At 38.9% G+C, this 22529-nt stretch overlaps 1 long non-coding RNA gene and 1 pseudogene across 3 annotated transcripts in view; both read right to left on the reverse strand.

Annotated features, from left to right (window-relative positions):
- LOC309807706 overlaps positions 1 to 22529 on the reverse strand; it is a 56731-nt gene that overhangs the window by 17070 nt on the left and 17132 nt on the right. The gene's annotated exons all lie outside the window — the stretch shown is intronic.
- Positions 6532 to 11435, reverse strand: LOC309808041 (3-hydroxyisobutyrate dehydrogenase, mitochondrial-like; annotated as a pseudogene). The gene is made up of 2 exons: positions 11424 to 11435; positions 6532 to 8608 (listed from the first exon to the last, which is right to left on the reverse strand). The product of its transcript is annotated as a 3-hydroxyisobutyrate dehydrogenase, mitochondrial-like (transcript).

The raw sequence follows: 22529 nt of genomic DNA on the forward strand, positions 1-22529 counted from the left end.
GCCAGCCCTGTCCTCCAGCCCAGCCCCTCCACCTCCAGGAAGCAGTCAAACCCTCCCGGTGGCTCTACCGCGGGCCCTGGGGCGGGCAAAGCCAAGCCCCGCTCTCCAAGCCGCGGTCTCGCAAGCCCTGCTCTCCAAGGGCCGCAGGCTCCACAACCGCCTGCAGGCCTGCAGACGCAACACCTACCCCGTCGGGACTCACTCACCAGCCCCGGGCTCCCGAGGCTCCGGTCCGGGGGCTGCTCCTCGGGCGTGCTCCTCTCTCCGGGGTCTCTATTTTTAAAATATTTATAAGTAACCCATTTTGTAGAAAACACCTATCTTTCATCATAAGAATTATGACACTTTATACTTTCATTCCAGCCTAACTTTTATACTCTATTTTCTACCATTTGGCAACTTATACCCTATGCTCTAGTCAAAAAGAATCTCATTTACAGTCACTTACATACATTGTGTTGGTTCTCAAGTCCAGGATGTTCCTTCTGCCTGGTATGCCCCGACCTTCTCTCCACGTGGAACATTCCTACTGACGTTCAAAACCTAATTCCAAGACCCCTCATTGTTGGCATTCTCTTTAATATCCCCTAGAAGGGTTACTGACTCCAAGTTCTGTTTTACAAATTTATATTTTTATGATCTATTTATTTAATAGCCTATCCCTATTCGATTGTAATGAGTTGTTCATGCATCTCTCACACTCTCTTTTGAGTTCCTCTGGCCTTTTTCTTTTATCTCTTACCCATAAGCACAGTGTTTGCCCCATAGTACGTGCTCAACGTGTTGGCTGAGTGAAAAAAGACACCTTTTAGCTCTAATCATTTGTGAAATTTCATTTAAAATGACATCAGATTACCCTTTGTTTCCTAACTTAATTTCTAGTACTATAGAATGTACACTCAGAACATCGTCAGTGGCCTACAGAAACAGTGTTCTCACTGGACTTCATGCATATAGTCAACCCCCTTATAACTTTCTCTGGCATACAACTGCCAGACATGTTATTAAGAAAAAAAAAAAAAAAAAAAGATGTACCAACCCCTCACCTATTAGAAAACTTCCAGAAGCTCTCCATTCCTTATGGTATCTTTTCTACTTGATTTTTCAAATACCTCTGTCTTACTTCAACTATTCAGAACTGCCTTTTCCACCTTTGGCTTTCATTTTCAATTTCATTCATATCATTATCTGCACTTACCCATAGAACCTAAGCATATTTCAGTTTCTTATGCAAGTTTCCTCACTAGAGGTCAAAGGGGCAAGGACTATTGTGATAAAATATTAAATAAATAGATGATAGAACTTTGTTCTATTGGTCTGGGAAAATTACTACCTGAAACAAAATAATTCTGGAAACTGAAGGGATCAGACCAGTCAGCTTTGTTTACTTCAGACTCAAATCAATGTCTTGTCTTTACCTGAGCTCTGGTTACATTTAGAAAAAAGTACTGTAAATACAGTGAATGAGCAAGGCCACTACCTGAGACGTGTCTGGGTCCTTAGTATAGTAACTGGGGGAATGGTAAGCGTTGGTCAATGTTTGCTGATTGATGACTCAATACATCTGGTTAAGCCTCACCATCAGAATTCCAGATTTTTTAACAAGCTTCTCAGTCTTTTCAACCCAAAGAAAAAACTAAAGAAAACCAGATGACAAGAATTTCAAATTGTAAAATATCCTGGTTGTCAAATTTAAATAGGGATATCCTGTGCAATGGAGAGGCTGGCTGGTGCCAATTTCACATTTTGTTCTCTAGTGTCCGGACGAAGCCTGCTCTGCCAGTGAGCTGACAGGTCGAGAGCACTCCAGCTTCCACAGACACCCGAGAACTTTCTATTTTTCATGGTGTTCCTGCCTTACCTAAGGGAAGGACTATATTCACAATGCAAAGAGTTATGATTAATCACCAATAGAGAGATTCTTCCACTTTCTGGGTGCTCACGTTGAAAGTCTGGTATAGTCAACACTCCCTCTAACATAGATCGTGTATTGAAATGAGAAAACTATCACCTAATATGGCCAGAGAGATGAAGGGACTTGGCCCAGCTGAGCCCAGGAGACACCTCTAATTCAAAACCTCAACCATTAACATAGTGATTGTGATCAAGGGGACTTACAGGACATAAGAGATTCAAAAAGCATATCAATCCTCCTCCGGCAACACTGCCAGTTTAAAAGAATGATTAACCTTCTCTCCCACTTGATTCAACCTGGCTATGTATTATACCACTCTAAATGCTAGCAGACTCTATGCTTATGGCTTCCATTAGGTAGCACTTAGTATACACGAAAACTTTCTTCAAGAAGTAATTACTTTTGAAACCATAAACGTTTCAGTTGGGAAAAGAGAAAAATAAAGGAGGTGCAAGTAAAGGGAACTAGGAAAAAATAAGAAAATACCCTCAAATATAAACATGTTCATTCAAAAAATAATTTAAAGGGGATTTAAACGATACTAGGTGAGCATTTATTCTGTTTCTGCTTTAAATAAAGCATTCTGTTCTATTTGTTAGGTGTTGTACTTGTTTAGTATCTAATGTCTGTTAAAAACCTCTCGAAAGAGATGTATTCATTCTGGTATCCTAAGCACCTATCTGGATGAACAGCACAAGCAATGGGAAGTCATGGGGCATAATGGACCTTGCAAAGGCTCTGGAATCCATCTCTTACTTATGGTCTTTGAGACTCAGGCTCCTCCTCTATGTAGTGTTCATAAAACTTAGTGGAGATAGAACACTAGGGACACAGAAGGTCAAAGCAGGTATTTACTACGACTTTTCAAATATCTTCCTTTAGGAAAACAAATATATTTTATTTGCAATGAGGCTTTCTTGTGAATTTTATTCTTCTAAAGAAAAACATTTTTAGTGAACAATTGATTCGTTTGCCTCCCTGTGCTACTTTATTGACAATACTCAGGTAGGGGTGGTTTTCTCTCAAGCAGTTACCTCCATGTGATTTGTATTTCAGACCTTCCTAAAAGCATGTTTTCCTGCTCTTTCTTTCCACCCCATCCCAGCTCTGCTTAAAATATTGTGATCCTCTATTAAAATGCACAGAACCCTATAAGGAGAAGCAAAATGTTTGTCACTGCCAGCTCTGGTATGCATATATCAGAGAATAAATTATAACTGATGAAGACAGAAATGGGACCCATATCTGACTGACTTCAGAAACCAGAAGTGTAGGGCTTCCCTGGTGGCGCAGTGGTTGAGAGTCCGCCTGCTGATGCAGGGGACACGGGTTCGTGCCCCGGTCCGGGAAGATCCCACATGCCGTGGAGCGGCAAGGCATGTGAGCCATGGCCGCTGAGCCTGCGCTCCGCAACGGGAGAGGCCACAACAGTGAGAGGCCCGCATACAGCAAAAAAAAAAAAAAAAAAAAAAAAGAAACCAGAAGCGTAGCTACTACAAGCTGATGAATTGGAACTCAGATCAAGGCCTAGAGTGGAGAGGAGTCTTCTGATCACAAGGGGAAAGTAAACAAAGGGCAGCGTTTAATTATTTAATAATAAGTAAGAGAATGACTATGGTGTTTTTACAGAACAGGATATAATATTGAAATAAAACCCCCCAAAGTGACACAGAAACATAATGCAATCCTCTTAAGCTACAACCCTTCCTAAACCAAACCATACCATTCTCTTCACACAGCCTGGAAAGTCAAAAGAAGGGGGATACTGATCTGCATCACACTGGCATTAGAAGCAGATGTAGTTTTAATGAAGTTTTACTTCATGGACTGAAGTTTCCCCCAAAAAAGGGTAAGCTTTTTTCTCAAGAAACATCACTGTGTAATAATCAAGGAGCCAGGGATGGTGGTATTCATTGTTCTAAGTACAGGGATTTGTTTTGCAGAAAGAAGTACCAATCAGAAAGAGAACTGACCAATAATTACTTAACAAAACTGCTTCAGAAGTAGATTTCTAAATCTACTTTTAGATTGATAGTTAGAAACATCTTACTAAGTTTATTCATTTAGAGGAAATCTGTGCAAGCCTCTGAAACCAAGAGGTATTGTATCAAAAGAGATAAGGTCACTAGACACTTATGTAAGAGCTACTTCTTCCTCAAATGGCCACCATATAGTCATTTCTGACTATTACATTACCAAGAAGTAACAATGCACCTTTAGGAAACTAGTATGAAAGAAAAACATAATAAAATTTTTTGCAGGTGACTCTTTGATCTCATAGGTGTGTGTTAATTTTCCAAAGTTGGGACTGGATCCCGCCTTTACAAAATGCTCCTTGAAATATCGCATTGAAAATCTTCTCTTTTACTCCTTATTGTAAACACTGTATATGTTTTTAAGAAGACCAATAAAAAATATGGACTATGGGGCTGCCCTGGTGGCGCAGTGGTTGAGAGTCTGCCTGCCGATGCAGGGGACACGGGTTCGTGCCCCAGTCCAGGAAGATCCCACATGCCACGGAGCGGCTGGGCCTGTGAGCCAGGGCCGCTGAGCCTGCGCGTGCGGAGCCTGTGCTCTGCAACAGGAAGTGCCACAGCAGTGACAGGCACGCGTACCGCAAAAAAAAAAAAAAAAAAATATATATATATATATATGCGTGTGTGTGTGTGTATATATATATATATATATATATATATATATATATACACGTATATATATACGGACTATGAAATTATTTTTCCAGTAGTGAAATTATGGAGAATATAACTTGCATTTCTACTGTATTCCCGCAAAAAGAGGAAGTCCTTTTCCACAAAGACTGTCATCAATGTTAACTCTGGGAGAAAAGTATTTGTAGTTGTCTCATGCTTTGTGGTGAGAGACTCTCACTTTTCCCCGTCTCTATTGTGGGAAACAGGGCACACTTTGGGCTGAGAATTCATGCTGTGGTCGGAAAAGAAAGAAACGAAAAATACCCTCATTAACACTGCTCTTTAACAAGTTCAGCAAATGGGCCTCAGGCATTCTAAACAGCAGCAATTAAAAAATAACTTTAGATTTCATACATTTCTTCCAGTAGGATGAAAAGCTGAGGTATGTTAACTTTAATTTTATGGTTTGGGTGAATACAGAGTTCGATTACTCCCTGTCAAAGCAGAAATCAGCCTTTTACAGGGAGTAAGTGCTAATTAAGCAAAACAGAGTAAGCATGTTATATGAAGTATATTTGATTCTTTCCTGTGCACTGTGGCTGCACAAGCTCTAACCAGTTTCCGTAGGGACCATCAATGCTCCCTAAGAATGCCAATGCAGTGTTCCGTCCAGTTAGTGGGGTGCAGAGACCACTCAGAATGCTGATGCTTTCCACAAAGGAGATGGGGCTAGGGAGGCAAATGCAATCAGGGAGTATTACCTCTGTCTTGTGTGCCTGCTACAAAACAGTGTCCTCTCAAGACTACTCTATCCCTTCTTTGCTTTATACGTGTATGTGTACGTTTGTGTAGGTAAGCTTTACAAGTCTCTCATAAGAGAAAACTAAAAATGCCCAGGAAAAAGACAAAACTGCTTCAACAGAGAAAGGTCTCTCTGTTCCAGTTGAAGAGGATATAGAGTTAATAACAGGAAATATCCATCCCCTGAAACTGTAGGAAACATGGATGCTTCCACAATTTATTCAAGGTCTCACTGACCAGGCTGTAATTTTAATTATTATTTCTTATGATTATGGTAGATAAAAAGTCTCAGTAGTATGCTAAAACTCTTGAACACTTGTTGACCTTTTTTCTTGATAGCTTTCCTCCTGCCAGGCTCCAGCCAACAGTAGCAGTAACAGATATCCAGATCTTAAGAGGATAGAAGTATAATGGTGCACTGAATATGGAAAGGAAGAACCAGTAATGGTTCCTATACATTCATAACGCGAATCAGCATCAAACTAAGGAAAAAAGCTTCCCCAAGAAGAAGTTGACAGCAAATAGTTTCGCCTCTTAATGCACTGAGGAAACAACTTTGAAGTTATCCGTAGCCACCGCTTCTGAAGCGACCAGTAGCTTTGCAACTATTAGTTTACTTGTATTAGATTAATTTATATTAGAGTTTATTTAATGTAATTGCTCACAAATTTTAAACCATTTTGTAGAGTAGTGTTCTGTATCTGTTTAAATGAAATGCTTTCCTAAGCTCAAGATCAGTGTTTTTATGTTGTGTAAATTATGAAATTACTGTGGAATATCTGGTAAACTTGATAGGAAACCCCAGATGTCAGCACTTTGCTGGGCAAGATTTAAAGTGGCCCACACCACTAACCCTCATCAGGAGCAGTAGCGGTGGGCTAAGTCATAAGGGCACGCCCATCCATTACATTCACCCAGGATACCGTGAGTGAGAATCAAAGGGCAGTGAGACAGAGACCTCTACGCTCAGATTCCACTGCCAAGAAATGGCCTAAGTCAGCTCTTGTTGTTGAAGAAAATAACCCTTTAGGAATCAGACTGAATCCTATTTTAAGTTTTAGAGGAGGAAGGATACTATTTAAACATTAATGAAATGTGCCTCTCTTTTTTTATCAGCATAGAAATTTATTGGAATTCAAAAGAATATGGTTATATTTAGCATAGTGTAATAATTATCTAAAGCACGTATCATCGCTGGCTCTGAAACAGTTCTAAAGATGTCATTCTTTTGAAGTAAAAAATATGCAGTAAAAATGTACAAGGAAGCAAAAATATGAAAAAAACAGTTTGCTGAGTATGGGAAGTTGTTACAAGAGGGGCACACCAAGATAATTGTAAGAGTCCAAATTACATAACGTGCAGCAAGGAGTTCTCTTGCTTTAACAACTCCTAGAAAATAAACCAGTAATCTCAATGCAAGAATATCACCACTGGGATAACAGGACAAATTTTCTGAGGCACACAGGTAGTAATTCACTATACTTCCCCTTTCTCTAATACCTTTTCTCACACCAATTTCTTTTCTTTCCTCGAGGATAGATTTTATCCTGTTGAAAACAATTTTAGTTTTATTTGTAAAGTGGAGTAAATAATATCCTGAGTGAAGTAGGCAGCGTTTTAGCTGAAGATGCTCAGGAATCAAACTTTTGAAAAAGGCCAATCAGCTAGCTAGCTAGCAGTTACCATCAGTGGCTTGCAGAAAAAAAAATTACAGATGATATGTTTGTTAAATAGATAAAAAGAATAAGCAGTTTAAAATGGGTGAAAAATCCCAGGATCTATTGTGACCTAGACCAGAGGTCCCTAACCTTTTTGGAACCAGGGACCGGTTTCCTGGAAGCAAATTTTTCCAGGGAGGGGAGGCGGGGTGTGTGGGGTTCAGGCGGTAATGTGAGCCATAGGGAGCGGCAGATGAAGCTTATAGCTGGCTTGCTTGCGACTCACCTCCTGCTGTGCAGACCAGTTCCTAAGAGGCTGTGGACTGGTACCCGTCCGAGGCCAAGGGGTTGGGGACCCCTGACCTAGACACTCAAAAGCAGACAGTTGACCTTTGATTAAGCCCATTTTCCTGTGGAGTGAGCCATAAGGGGCTCCAAGACACAGTTTGGTTTCAATGTTTCAGTGTTCACAGCCAGAGGGCAAACTCAGAATGTCTCCTCCTCTTGCAAAAACTGGACCACGAATGAGAAGTCTTTTTTAGAGTAGCCCTTCACGCACAACATCCCTGCAGATCTGATGGGCTTGACTGCCCAGAAGGATTGGGCTCTTCGTGCTGGTAGCAGAGCCTCATGCTAATCCCAGATCCTTAGCCATGAGTGTTGCTCCAAATCCACCCTGATAGTAATTAGCCAGGTGAACTCCATCCATCACCCCAGGTACAGGATTTTAAGTGTCACTTGAGCAACATCGTCCTAAGCTCGTATTTAAGATTTTAGCCAAGAGTTTTGGGTCAAGCCCTAACCTGAGTCCCAGATTCATAGCTTCAGCAGTTCCAATCCTACTAATACCTAACAGCAAGTGTTTGCAGATCTACGAAGCCTGGCCAGTCCCAACAGCTCCACGATGCACCACATGGGAGCCCCTGCACCACAGCAGCTCAACCCCTCCCATCCTAAATGTGAGGTTGCCAGACCGAGCTGTTCCCACACCACCAGAAACAGGGGCATCCGAGAAAACTGCTCCCATTTTCTCAACTTCTTTGGCCAATTCTCTCAAAACCATAGGATCAACAGTACTGGAATCTATTAATAGTCTTTCTTCACTTTTTTTTGAATTCCATTTGCTTCAGTATAAGCTTCTAGCGCATTGATGCACTGTAATAATTCTGTCACCTTTTTCGGCTACATCCGCTGCAGAAGACACTACCGGGTCCACTTGCATCTAGCAGCTCTTTGCATGCATCAGGGAACACATCAGCAATAGTGAGTGGCTAGCCATGTTTCAAGAGCTCTTTTGCCATTGGATTCCCCACGTTGCCTACTCCAATGAATCCAACTGGAGTCTTGGAAGCTACTGACCTAGAACACAGCGCTGCAAGGCTGGCCACCGACGGCTGCTGTGGACGACTCCCTGTACCAGAGGCAGGAGGTGGCTCCACGGAGACGGAAGGAGGCTGACACGTTGCCCGCGCCCCTCCTTCCCACGGTGACCTCCTCGACTCCCGGCTCACCCACTGGCTGCTATAGGGTGCGTGGTGCGGAGGGCCGGCTCGGCTGTGGCGATTCTTAATACCTCTTTGGTACTAGGTTACACATACAATTTCACCTAGTGAGCGATTTAACAGAAGGAATTTTTTTCGACGGCATTTTTGTGGCACAGCAGATAGAAGCGAGGTCACTATTTCTTTGAAAAACTGAACTAAAAATGTATAGAAAGTCATGATTCATTCTACAAATATGCTGAGTCAAAGAAATGTGGAAATTGATGCGATGGAGGAAGAGCGCTAGACTTCCCTGATGCTCAACTGGGACCTTTCTTCTGGTGTCAGAACATGGTTGTGTAACTCCTTTAATCCCAGTGGATTTTCCAAAAATTCCAGAATCTTCAGATTTTGGTAGTCCCTGTTTACTGCCTTTGCCCCCGCATGCCAAACCCCCACCCCACCCCGCACACATTTATTTTTTGCCAGTTGTCCTCCGGGGGGCTTTTCTTTATATAGTCATTGCAGCAGTTTGTTAGACTACTGACCCCCAGTGAAAATGCCCCTCCCCCCCGTTTTCTCACCCTGTGTAGTTTTGTTCCACCTTGACCTGGGTTTGGTCACATGACTTGCTTTGGCCCAACGGCATATCAAGAGCTGAAGCTTGGAGAGTACTCGTGCTTTAGGGCTTGTCCTCATGGAAACCTGACATGTTAGGAAGCCTGGCTAACCTAGTGGAGAATAGGCCCAGGCCACAGCCAGCATCAATGGCCAGACATGTGAAAGCAACCAGCCCCAGTCCAGCAACCAGATGATGGCAGCCTCAGTAGTCACCTCAGGTGAAAGCAAGATAGATCCACCCAGGGGATCCCAGCCCATTCTGCTGATTCACAAATTGTGACGAGATAAAGTGCCTGCTGTTTTAAACCACCAAGCTTAGGAGTAGTTCATCACACAGGAAGAGATATAACTATCTTCACTGTTAGATTATCTTCCCATTTTATACCATGTTTCCCCTCAAACGACTGTTCCTTTATCCAAGATTCTAGAAAAGAAATAACAACTGATGACGCTGACAGAGCCTTAACATTTTTTAAAAGCTTTATAAACTTTTAAAATAACTATGTTAATAAAATCAATATTTATTTGATCACAAAATTATTTTCTCCAGTTGCCTTAAGAAGTAATGCAGACTTGTACTAAGTTTATAAATCTGGAGGCTCTAAAAATGTGTTATTCCTTGGATTCAAGTCCTAGTGTACTTTATGTGGGCATTCACGTTTGCAAAATGATTCCAGGAAATTTGCGATTTCATTTTACAACTTGGGCCTAAGGAGTCTTATGATATTTTACCTGAGAAAAATAATACATTAATTCCACTTTCAGCTATTAAACCCATGGCTTCCTGTATTTTCTAAATTCCCTATCAGTAAAGAAGACTACATATAGCGTACAAGGCTGTCATGATTAGGAGGAAGGTAGTACAGAAAGAACCTGTCAAATTAGGCATTGCCCAGTCATGTCAGTATACTAACGTGGGAAGCCACAGGCAGCTTGAAGCCTGGAAAAAAGACAGATACAATGTAATGATTATCCTAAGGATCCGGATAATGATTCCTATGATTTTCTTTTAAATATTAATGGCAGAGGATTCTGGGGAAATGATGGTGGCTACAGAGAAGATTTTTATCCCTGAATATGCCACCCCTCCCCTAAATACACAAGCCCCCACCCCCACAAAGAAGAAAGAAAAGCATCTAGAATAGCAAGATCAAAAACCCACAGACAACATCTACAACAAGGTGTCCACATTAACTGCAACATATAGCCAGGTAGGAACAAATCAACAACAGGAAAAAGACCTACATATGTGTATCCCAAGGTGTGTGGGAGGAAGACAAGGGAAGGACTCTCTCTCTCTTTCAGGAGAGCCAAAGGTTACTATGGTTCAAGAACTCACTGAGATTGAAAAACTCACTGAGAACAGCGACAGAAACCGGCTTGCAGGCTCCACTTTGCAGCTGAGTGCAAGAACCTTGAAATGTTCTGAGGATGCCAAGTGTTCTGGGGTCTGTGAAACCTTGACACCTATCAAACCAAAGCACCATTCCAGAACAAACCCCCATACTCAACAAGGAAAAGAAAGAGGAGCCCTGGGTAAATGGGCAGAGGAGGGCCGAGGAGGAAGATTTGAGAAATTTTAAGGTCATTTTTAAAAATTATGTTGTGAAAATAATAGAAGATAGTGAGCCCTGGAGTTCTGAAGCTAGAAATTATATTCTGATCTATGATTCCCTCCTAAAGTGGAAACTTATTTCATTTAAAAATGAGTGACAGAAGAGTATTCCACTCACATCCTGTAGAAAATCAGTGAGAAAAAAAAAGAAATAAGAGGGTGAAAAGAAAGTTCCAGCAAATCCTGAAAACGTGACAGAAAGACACGTCCACAGAACAAATGAAATTTATTGCCTGATATTGCGGAAAAAGTAAAAGAAATTTTAAAAGGAATAGAAACTGGTTTTAAGAAAAACATAAAAGAAATTAGAAAAAATCAGAAATGAAGTGATTGGAGAACAGCAAGATTTGAAAAGGTGAAAAAATTCAGTAAGTAATTTGTTTAAAAAAAAACATGTCTCGAGAGAAGGTTAAACTAGAAGGAACACAAGTTTGAATAAACACAGTGGATAATGCCTCCTTGGAGAAATAGCTGATTTCAAATCCAGCATAAGAAACGAATTAGATGTTCCTGTTACACCTTGTCGTACAAGAGAGCTGGGAAGACTTCAAAGACTGCTGTGGTTGTGTGCAAAGGACTCAGGAGCCAACTTGAACAGGATCCGTGAGCCTAAGAGGGGACAATCTCTGCATCGATATTTATAACAACCTCACTGAAAACAACAACAAAGAAAGAAAATACCTCATTAGTCATCTTTGGAAGCTACTTTGCAGTCAACCTTTCTCTCTCCTGTTTTTTCTTTTTTTTGTAAAACTGGTAAATAAAATAAAAGAAACATTTATTCTTCCTTTCCTAATTAAACTGTAACTCAGGGCAACCAAGTAGTTGATGAAATAATCTTCTAGCTAGTAAATGAATAATAATCTAATTAGTAGAATATCACCATTTGGTACCCTTAAGAAATTAATGGATCTAGACATTGATCATTAATGGCTGCAACATCACAGTAAGACAGACACTTTATAGTTCCTTTTGGAATTCATCAATATTATCTATGAAGTAAACTTGACAAAAAATCACACCTGAATTATGTCAGTGCTCTAGATCTATCTACCAACTGACAGTAAATACATGGGCCAAAGGAGCATGATAAATATATAAGCATAAAGGGGATGCAATCAGCATAATCCAGACAGTTGGGAACCCTACTGGATGAATGCTTTGAATTCAATGACAAATACTTGCAAGAAAAATGAACAAATTGAGTTCTTTTAAACCTATACTTTAAAAGAAATTGTGTTTGGATCAGCAATCAAATAAATAATGGTTATTAAAATAAAAATACATTTATAGGACAATCAAGGAAACATGAACTGACTGGCTATTTGTTGATATTAAGGAATTATTATTATTTGCGGATGTGTGATAATGACATAGTTGAGCTTAAAAAGGGCAGTTCCTGCATTTTAGAAATATGTATACTGACGTTTTCACTGAGAAAAAGAAATCTGGGATTTGCTTTAAAATTGCTGGGGATTATGGCGGTAGTATTCAGAGAGGGTGTAGAGAAAATGTATTGGCCTGAAATTGACATTTGATGAGAACAATTGATGGAAGTTTCTACTTCTTTCTTTTTACTTCTGTAGATGTTTGAAATTTTCCATACTAAAACATGTTTTATAAATGTAGATGGCTTGCAATTTGCTCTTCTGAGCTCTCAGAAGGCAAAAAGCCATTCTTAAATTAGGAGCTTTCTTCTCTAGCCAAGAATTCTAATGATAATTGTGTCCCAACTGGCCAGTGCACTCAGATTGCTCTGAGATCTGTTGGTGGAAGAAAATAAAGAAACTCTTTAGTCTTAGAAGAAAACAACAAAGAGTAAAGGCTGCTGCTAGGTCTAGGGCAATAGTGTAGTATCAGTATAAGGCAAAATATTAGTTCCTTCCAAAATCCACTTGTTACTACTGTGTATACTTTTGCAGCAAAATATCTTTTCTACATTGTCAGCATTAAAGTAAGTTTACTATTTAGGTGGCATTTAAATTATCATATGCTCAAAGCCTAGAAAGAATCCCCTAGGCTGAAGTGACATTAAATCTTATTTTGGCCATTGTAGTGTATTCTCCAGTCCTACTTGCTTTGTCTATAACTGTCCTAAAAAGGTGTGAGGAGATCTGCCAATATTAATGCCAGGATTCAAAATGAGTTCTTTGCAGCTTGCTTCCTTCAGGATCTTCTGCCCTCAGACCCATGTATTTACTTACTGCCTCAGATTATTGTATATGTCACATCTTTCCAACTAGAAGACAAGCTCCTTTAAGGGCAGTGACTAGTCTCATCAACATCGAATTTACTCCAACACCAGTGCTTTCAAAATGTGTGTTGCTTAGTATACGTCTGACCGTGAGAAGTTACAGAAACAATTCTACTCTAACTAAATAATAACGATACTGCTGCTACCATTTCTACTACTGCTGCTAATAAAATGTATGAAATAGAGTATACACGGGAAGATAAAGATAACACTGGAAATCCCAGGCTATAAAATGAATGACCCCAAAGCCACTTGCCAATCCATCGACTGTAAACAGTTACTTGTGAATTGGTCAACGTTTAAATGCATAATTCAGAGAAGGGTTAAAACAAATTTTATTACCAAAAAACACAATTTTTATACCCACAATTTTTGAGCTCAACTGACCTGTAGTTTTAACAGAAATAGATGAGATTCAAAGTATTCATTCAGGTTCCTAAATGATCCATTCCCTATCTTTCCTTATGAAACAATCAGTTATACCTCTAATAATTTGTCAAGGATTCACCAATCTCTACTTCCTTTATTTTCCAAGGTTTGGTATCATTACAAAATCAAGTCCTTTGGCGGAATTTAATAGTTTCAAAATCCCTCATCAGTATTATTCACTGGGATAAAATAATATGAAAATTTAACAAACACTGACTATGTGCTGAGAAATGATCCTTCAGTGATTCACTCCAGGTGGAGACTAGCATTCAGGCTGCACCTGAGGTAGAATTTGAATTCCAAAGTGGACCTTTAAACCACAGCTCAGCTTCTCTTTTTAAAACCATCAGAAATAAGCCTGTTGCCTGACCTTTGAGATTCTGCAAAGAGACCATATTTACACCTTTTGTCTCTTTTAACTTCCCTAGTCCCCTTCTCTACTTTCAGAATAGTGATTCCCAGATAAGTACAATGAGTTCAAACAGTGTGGTTAAAGGGGTAATTAGTCTGCTCTGCAGCCAAGTTACTCACAGAAGAAATAAGTTGGCTTTCACAGTTGTTAGTTTCTTCCTGGGCTTTGTTTAGAGGGGTCTCAGCTCAAGCAAGCAGCCTGTCAGCAGCCTGAAATAACTCTGTGGAAATCTAATGGCATATATGTAAAATATGTCTATGAAACCTTTTATTCAATCTTAGATCCATAATTTTACTACTTCTTTAGGCCTGGAAAAGGATATTCAGCTACAAAAGGACAGAAAAGAAAATGTGTATAATACCTCATGCCTGCCTCACACCCTAGAACCTTATTTTACCCGTTTCATCAGAAAATGATGGGGCTTCCCTGGTGGCGCAGTGGTTGAGAGTCCGCCTGCCGATGCAGAGGACGCGGGTTCGTGCCCCGGTCCGGGAAGATCCCACATGCCGCGGAGCGGCTGGGCCCGTGAGCCATGGCCGCTGAGCCTGCGCGTCCGGAGCCTGTGCTCTGCAACGGGAGAGGCCACAACAGTGAGAGGCCCGCGTACCGCCAAAAAAAAAAAAAAAAAAAGAAAATGATGTATGCTGTAAGAAACATTTTTTTAATTATTTGATCAAATATTTAAGTGCACTAAGTCTCTGTATTTATTAAAGCAAATATAGTTACCTTTCTGTCCCTTTCTAAAAGAAAGCAAAAGATACAGTTCTTTTTTCTTAAGACTCAGGGTTTATGGATATTAATTATTACACTATATTGACACCCAGACATGTTTATAGGAGGCTTTTGAGACATACAGAGCTAGTTATTCCCATACCAAATGGCACTTCTTTTTCCTCTGCCTTCTGCTTGTATTTTTTCTGTTGTGATTATATCCTACTGAGGCTGCTACATGTCTTTGTTTGATTTGAGGTTCTAAAGCTAAGACTGTATAGTCTCCTTTTTACAGAATAATAATGGGTTTTATGACTGTTTGCCTTCAGAAGCCTCTTTTTCCACTCATTCTCATTTCATATCTATGGTGAGGTGTCTAAAACAGATGAGTTAGTTCTGAACTGGTGATATATAAATCAATTATTATTTGATTCATATTCAAAGCAGCTCCTCCTAAAATAGTGGCCTTCCTGCCTGTGGGATGTAGTCTAACCTACTGCCTGGATTTACACCCACCAACATCCATATTTTGTCTATTGTTACCTTGGACACTTGTAGGAACTGAGTGAGTTTCTGTTTCTATAGTGTCCATTGACAGACAAATGAATAAAGAAAATATGGCACATATGTAGAATGGAATGTTATTCAGCCTTAAAAAATAAGGGAATCTTGCCACTTGCAACAACTTGGATGAACCTTGAGGGAATCATGCTAAGTGAAATACGTCAGAGAGAGAAAGACAAACACTGCATAATCTCACTTTTACGTGTAATCTAAAAACGCTGCTCTCACAGAAACCGAGTAGAATGGTGGCCGTCAAGGGCTGGGGAGTGGAGGAAATGGGGAGTTGTTGGTCAAAGGGTATAACCTTCCAGTTGTAAGATGAATAAATCCTGGGAGTCTGATGTACAGCATGGTGACTATAGTTAACCTCACTCTATTGCATACTCAAAAGTTTCTGAGATAGTAGATCTTACATGTTCTCATCACACACACACACACACACACACACACAAAAGGTAATTAATTGTGTAAGGTCATGGATGTGTTAACTAACCTTACTGTGGTAATCATTTTGCAATATATACATGTATCAAATTATGATGTTGTACACCTTAAACTTATACAGTGTTACATGTCAATTACATCTCAATAAAACTGGAAAGAAGAAAAAGATTCAAATGGAGAAGGGCGAGGCTGGTAGAAAAAAGCCACTGCCTTGAGCAGTACCGAGGTGGGCAGAAAGCCATGGGGCTCTATGAGCACTGCTGGGGAGGCTCTGTTCCCACGTGTGGGGAGGGGGTAGGACAGCACAGCTGTGATCCTTATTGCAGACCCTAGGCAGCCTCAGGCAACTTTTCAAAGTTAGATGCTGAAAACCAATAAATGAAATTATAAGGAAGAATTACATAAATGCCTTTATTCTACTTCTGGTCCTCTTGGCAACCTTTTCCATCTAAAAGCTGCGCCCTGCAGTTCTCAAAGCAGGAACATTAACATGGACCAGAAGTTTCCAAACTTTTCATCATCAACCCCTACACCAAAAGAAAAGTTGAAATTTTATGACCCCTAGTATATGAAGTATCTTGTGTGTTTTTAATATTTATCAAGAGAACATTTAACGGTTACCTACTATGTGCCAAGAGAAAATAAAAATAAGACGCAGACTTTAACTGCAGACTTTGTTCCGGTATTATTCTTCCTTTTGACTTCAGTATAAGAACTACTGAGCTGGGCTTCCCTGGTGGCGCAGTGGTTGAGAGTCCGCCTGCCTATGCAGGGAACGCGGGTTCGTGCCCCGGTCCGGGAGGATCCCGCATGCCACGGAGTGGCTGGGCCAGTGAGCCGTTGCTGCTGGGCCTGCATGTATGGAGCCTGTGCTCCGCAACGGGAGGGGCCCGCATACTGCAAAAAAAAAAAAAAAAAAAAAAAAGAACTATTGAGCTATTTGCTGTCCCAGTAAGGGGGTAAGCAAACAATTACAGAATCCTGTGATCTCTTCCCAAGTTTGCAACTATAGCGTTGGTCCTAGAATTGCTCAATAACTTTGTATTTTGATTTAAGGGGAAACTAAAAGAACTTCCTGTCCCAAAGTAACTCTGCTTTGTGGAGACTGGAGGTGCCGTGCAATTGACTCAAGATACTGTTTATTTGTTTAAACAGTTAAATGAGTAGTTTCTATTTAACAAGTGAGCACAAATTTTCACAACACTACCTACCCCATGACATAGCTCAGACGAAAACTCTGAGGGAAAGGAAAACTATATGGGCAAAAAGTCCAGGTTCCATCCACTGTACATGGGATATTGATAGGCTTGTAAAACTTACAGAGGTACCTGGGGGTACCCAGGAACCCTGGGTATTTAGTATACAGATCAGCAAAGGATTGTGGAAAATAAGAAGACACCAGGTCAGGGGACAAATTAAGCAGGTGAAGCTGGTCCTTTATACTCTTTTCCCTTCTGATATACCACTGCTCTGTCATGTGCAGAATACGTTCTGTATCCTCAGTAGACCTACACACACACACACATGTGTAACACACAAACATGCACGCATGCATGCGTGTACACATACATGGAGTCCCCAGTCTTCTCAGTTAAAATTCAGCTTGTAGTAACTAAAGAAAATGTATAATGCCCTATATTTTACAGATTTTAAAAATACTTGCACTTTAAGAGAAAACTTTTAATGTCTGAAAATCCCTTCTGACGAAGGAAGTTATTTCTGATATTGGAGGTTGACAGTTTCACAGAGAAAACTTCAGGAGCACAGAGACATGCCTGACCCTCTCCCCACGCACCATCTGGGGAGAATTCACCAACACAGAGGCTCAATCCCTCTGCTAAGTCAAAATCAAGTATACCAACATCATTATTTCACAGAGAATACCCTACCTCATGTTAGGCATTCATATGTATTTTATTTGTTGAAGAGAGGAAGAAGATATAAAGGAGGGAATCATCCGAAATTACAGAGGACACCATTTAAGTCAATATAGATATTTAAATTTAAGGTAAAATTCAATGATAATTTGAAATTATATGTGGAGTTTTATTTACTAAAGAATATTTTGCAAAGTTCAACTCCTATTTTAACTTATATTTTCAGAGAAGGTATTTGGTCAAAATGAAGAATACCTTCAATTATTGTTCTTTCATTGCAAGCAAAAAAGGATTTATACTTCTTTTCATGAAATATGGTTGTTTGACAACAGAAGGATAAATATTTTATATTTTTAGAAACAACAGTCAGGCTACTGATATTCTTAATTAGTTTTAATAAATATGAATGCTTCTTATCATCTACTCTTTAGCTTGTACCTGAGGAGTTGAATACCTCCGGGAAGATATGTGCTCCAGACCCGTAAATATGCAGTTCACAGAGCCCACTACCAGAGGGCAATAAAGAAGTCAAATCTTGAAACCATGGAGTGAAAATAGTGGGAGTTTAAATAAAAGCAACATTTCACAGTATGCTTTTCTGACCAACGTTATATCTAATAACTTAATGGATTGTATGTACATGGATTCTGAAAAGTCAGCAGCACACTTCACTGGTCAATATTCTATGATAAGGGGAACGTAATTGGAGTGTAGAAAAACAGTATACTTACATCTTAAAATTCCACCCCTACAGAATCTACTACTCACTATTGAAAAATGGTAAGAAGAATAGCTTTCTGTGTCTCAGTCACCAGTTAACATTTTCAAGAGTAGAATTTATCTTCCTATGATGCTCAAATACACAGGAAAAATGCATATCTAGGACAATGGATAAACTCTATATGACATGTGAAAATAATTCTTCAAATGGAAAAAGTAAAAGATCTACAAGGAACAGTTTTATATGCATTAGTGTGGATATATACATAAAGAGGCTCTAAGAAACATAAAAATCACTTCCAGGAAGTAATTTTAGGTAGAAGAGAATTAACATGGATGAGGAAGAAAAGAGAGTTGGTTTTAAGATAGTTTCATTTACTTGTTTTTTTGTGTTTATTTATTTGTTTTATTTATTTGGTCTTTGGAATATAAGGAAACAGTGGCTTTCACATCCGTATCCCAGTGGAACAAAGGGACCGAGGTCTATACTGGAGCCCAGCCATTGTTTGACTAGCTTGTAATAATACTGGTGAAATACAGCCAAATCATTTGAACTACAAGCATCCTCTCTGACAATAATCTTAAGACATCAACATTATAAATTAAAGAAAGGAAAGAGAGAATACTGTTTTCTTTAGAGAGAAAATACAGATTCTGGATCAAATCAATAATGTCAGCAAACCTCATGGCTATAAAATATTCTGCTGCCTATCATTTAGATCATGCCTCTAGAAGAGGGAAACTGGGTGATAATTTCCCCAGATTTTATATTTAATTCAAATATTTTAGATAAGAGGCATCTCTAGTAAAACACTGTATCATTGATTTTTTCCAAAATGATAGCTCACAGGAGTTCCTCTTTCCTTCTCAAATACATATGGGGAAATGGAGGTGGGTGGGTTAGAGGAACTATCTAAATAGAGCATAGTAATCAACAGTTTGTTTTTTTAAAATAGAAATTTCTATTTCAATTGTTTCCAGAGACAGAAACACACAGAGACAATTCCATGTGACAACAGTGGAAGAGACCAGAGTGATGCAGCTGCAAATCAAAAAATGCCAACACCAGTGATTGATGGCCACCACCAGAATCTGGTTAAGACAAAGAAGCATCCTCCCCTTGAGGTGTCAGAAAGAACATGGCCCTCTCAACACTCTGAGTTTGATCTTCTGGACTCTAGAGCTGTGATAAAATAAATTTCTGTTCTTTTAAGCTAACAAGTTTGTGGTATCTTGTTATGGTAGCCCTAGAGATAACAGTATTTGATTCCTGAGATGGCAACTGTATTCTGACTATGTAATGACTATTCCAAGATGATCAACAGACACAAAGATAAAGAAAGGCAAAACTGAGACTAAGCCCAGTTCTTTTTATTCCCAGAATAATAAATGATTTTTTAATTAATTTAGATCTCTTTGTCTAACCCCTCTGCTTTTCAAAAGACTATGTGCGACCAATCAAGTAGTAATATGTTATACTTTCATTTTAATTCATCTCAAAGTATTTCTAATTCCCCTTATGAGTTCTTACTTGACCCATGAATTATTTAGGAATATACTGTATAATTTCCATTTGTGATTTTCAACAAATTTCTTTCTGTTAACGATTTCTTATTGCATTCTGTTGTCATCTGAGAGCACTCTTTGTATTGTTTATATCCTTTAAAATGTACTGAAATTTGTTTTATGGCCTAGCATATAGTATATCCACGTGCATTTGAAAAGAATGTATATTCTGATGCTGTTGGGTGGAATGTTTTATAGATGGCTGTTAGGTCTAGTTGATTGATAATGTTGTTCAAGTTTTTTTAATTTTCTTGTTGATTTTCTGTCTGTTCTGCTATTGAAAGAAAGGTATTAAAGTATCCAACTATTATTGTAGAACTGTCTGTTTCTCTTTTCCGTTGTGTCGATTTTGCTTCATTGTATTTGGAAGTTCTGTTGTTAGGTGCATATAAGTTTATAATTATTATACATTCTAGATGGTATAATCCTTTTATCATTTTAAAATATCTTTGTCTCTAGTAAAAATTTTCATCTTAAAATATTTTTTTCTGATATTTTCTTAGCCACTCCAGTTTTTTTGTTGTTGTCTTGTTTTGTTTTGTTGTTACTGTTGTGGTATATCTATTCCAACCCTTTTACACTTCACCTATATATTTTCTTGACTCTAAAGTGGGTCACTTTCTTGTTGATGTTATATACATATATAACTGTATATTACATTCAAAAATTACATATATAATAACAAATTATGGCAGACTTTGAACTGGACCTTTTTTTTTTTCGATACGCGGGCCTCTCACTGTTCTGGCCTCTCCCGTTGCAGAGCACAGGCTCCGGACACGCAGGCTCAGCGGCCATGGCTCACGGGTCTAGCCGCTCCGCGGCATGTGGGATCTTCCCAAACCGGGGCACGAACCCGTGTCCTCTGCATCGGCAGGCGGACTCTCAACCACTGCGCCACCAGGGAAGCCCTGAACTTCACCTTTAAATGAGTATGATTTAGACAGTAGAGCTTCCCTACCAAATGCAAATAACTCACTTGAACTCTCTTTTTTGTAAAGGACAGACCAATTCTTCCAAGGGGAATTCTTGAACTCATTAGATATGTGATATTCATTATAATTCGTTGCATTTAACACCACAGAAAAGACTTGATCAAAGGCTATTTTACTCTTTTCTTCCTCACTGGATGATTAGCTAGGTTCATTTTTAAATGGAAGATATACTCTAGATATTTAAATGTAGGGCATCTCTTCCTTTCAAATCTCAGAAAGAAAGGTGTGCTTCAGTTTCCCTGCAGAAACCTCTAGTATCTTGCCCCCCTTTTGAAAGAGGAACTAATCTTTCTTTCTCTATTCTTCTTTGTCTTCTTCCCTTCATCAGCAATGAGCCTCTTTATCATTTTTGTCAGCCCAAAGAATAATTTTTCTCTTTCTGGGCCATTCAAAAATTGTACACTACAAAGTAAACGGAAAGAGCTTTATTTATAAAAATAAAACAGCTATGGCATTAGTTCTTAAAGAGTATAAAATGTTGATCCCTCATTCCAACAAAAAGTCTTGTTAGCATTTAGGGTTCAATGAGAGGCAATAAACAAAAATGTTTTGGTGACTCCTCTGACATCTTTACTAAAAGGTTTGAACTCATAATGGTGACTATCAGACATATTTGTGTTAGGCAATTAAAATTAAATTATATCTAGACGTATTTTAAGTTACCATATTAACATTAACAAGTAATCTTAGAACTCATCTTGAAAATAAAAGGTACTTTTATACTTTATAATGAAAAAATCAATAAAATGTGCCTTTATGAAGAGAAAATGTAATTATAATACCAATTAATGTTAACTGGTCACTTTTTTATTGAAGTAGAGTTGACATACAATATTATGTTAGTTTCAAGTGTTCAACATAGTGATCCAACATCTAAATACATTTGAATTGGTCACCATGATAAGTCTAGTAACCATATATCACCATACAAAATTATTACAGTATTATTGACTATATTCCTTACGCGGTAGATTGCATCCCCAAGACATTTATTTTATAACTGGAAATTTGTACCACTTAATCCCCTCACCTATTTCTCTCAGTCCCCATCCCCCTTCCCCTCTAGTAATCACCAGTTTGTTCTCTGTATCTACAAGTTTGTTTCTCTTTTGTTTTCTTTTAGTTTTTAGATTTCACCTGTAAGTGAAATCATACAGTACTTGTTCTTCTCCGTCTGACTCATTTCACTTAGCATACCTAGTACTCTAGGTCAATCCATGTTGCTGCAAGTGAAGATATTTCATTCTTTTTTAGGACTAAGTACTGTTTCATTATATACGTGTGTATATATACACCACATCTTCTTTATCCACTCATCTATTTATGGACACTGGTTTCTTCCATATCTTGGCTAGTATAAGTAATGCTCCAATGAACAGAGGGGTGCATACATCCTTTCTTATTAGTGTCTTTGTTTTCTTTGGATAGATACTCAGAAGTTGAATTGTTGGATCATATGGTAATTCTATTTTTAACATTTGGGGGAACCTCTGTACTGTTTTCCATAGGGGCTGCACCAATTTACATTCCCACTAACAGTGCACAAGGGTTCCCTTTTGGATGATGGCCATTCTGACAGGTGTAAGGTGATATCTCACTGTGGTTTTGATTTGCATTTCCCAGATGATGAGTGATATTGAGCATCTTTTCATGTGTCTTTTGGTCATTTGTATGTATTCCCAAAGCAATGTAACCCCTATCAAAATACCAATGGCATTTTTCACAGAATTAGAACAAATAATCCTAAAATTTGTATAGAATCATCCAAACAAACAAAAAACCTCCAATAACCAAAGCTATATTGAGAAAGAAAAA

Source organism: Mesoplodon mirus (assembly GCF_964341445.2).
Source record: "Mesoplodon mirus genome assembly, chromosome: 7".
Taxonomy (NCBI): Eukaryota; Metazoa; Chordata; class Mammalia; order Artiodactyla; family Ziphiidae; genus Mesoplodon; species Mesoplodon mirus.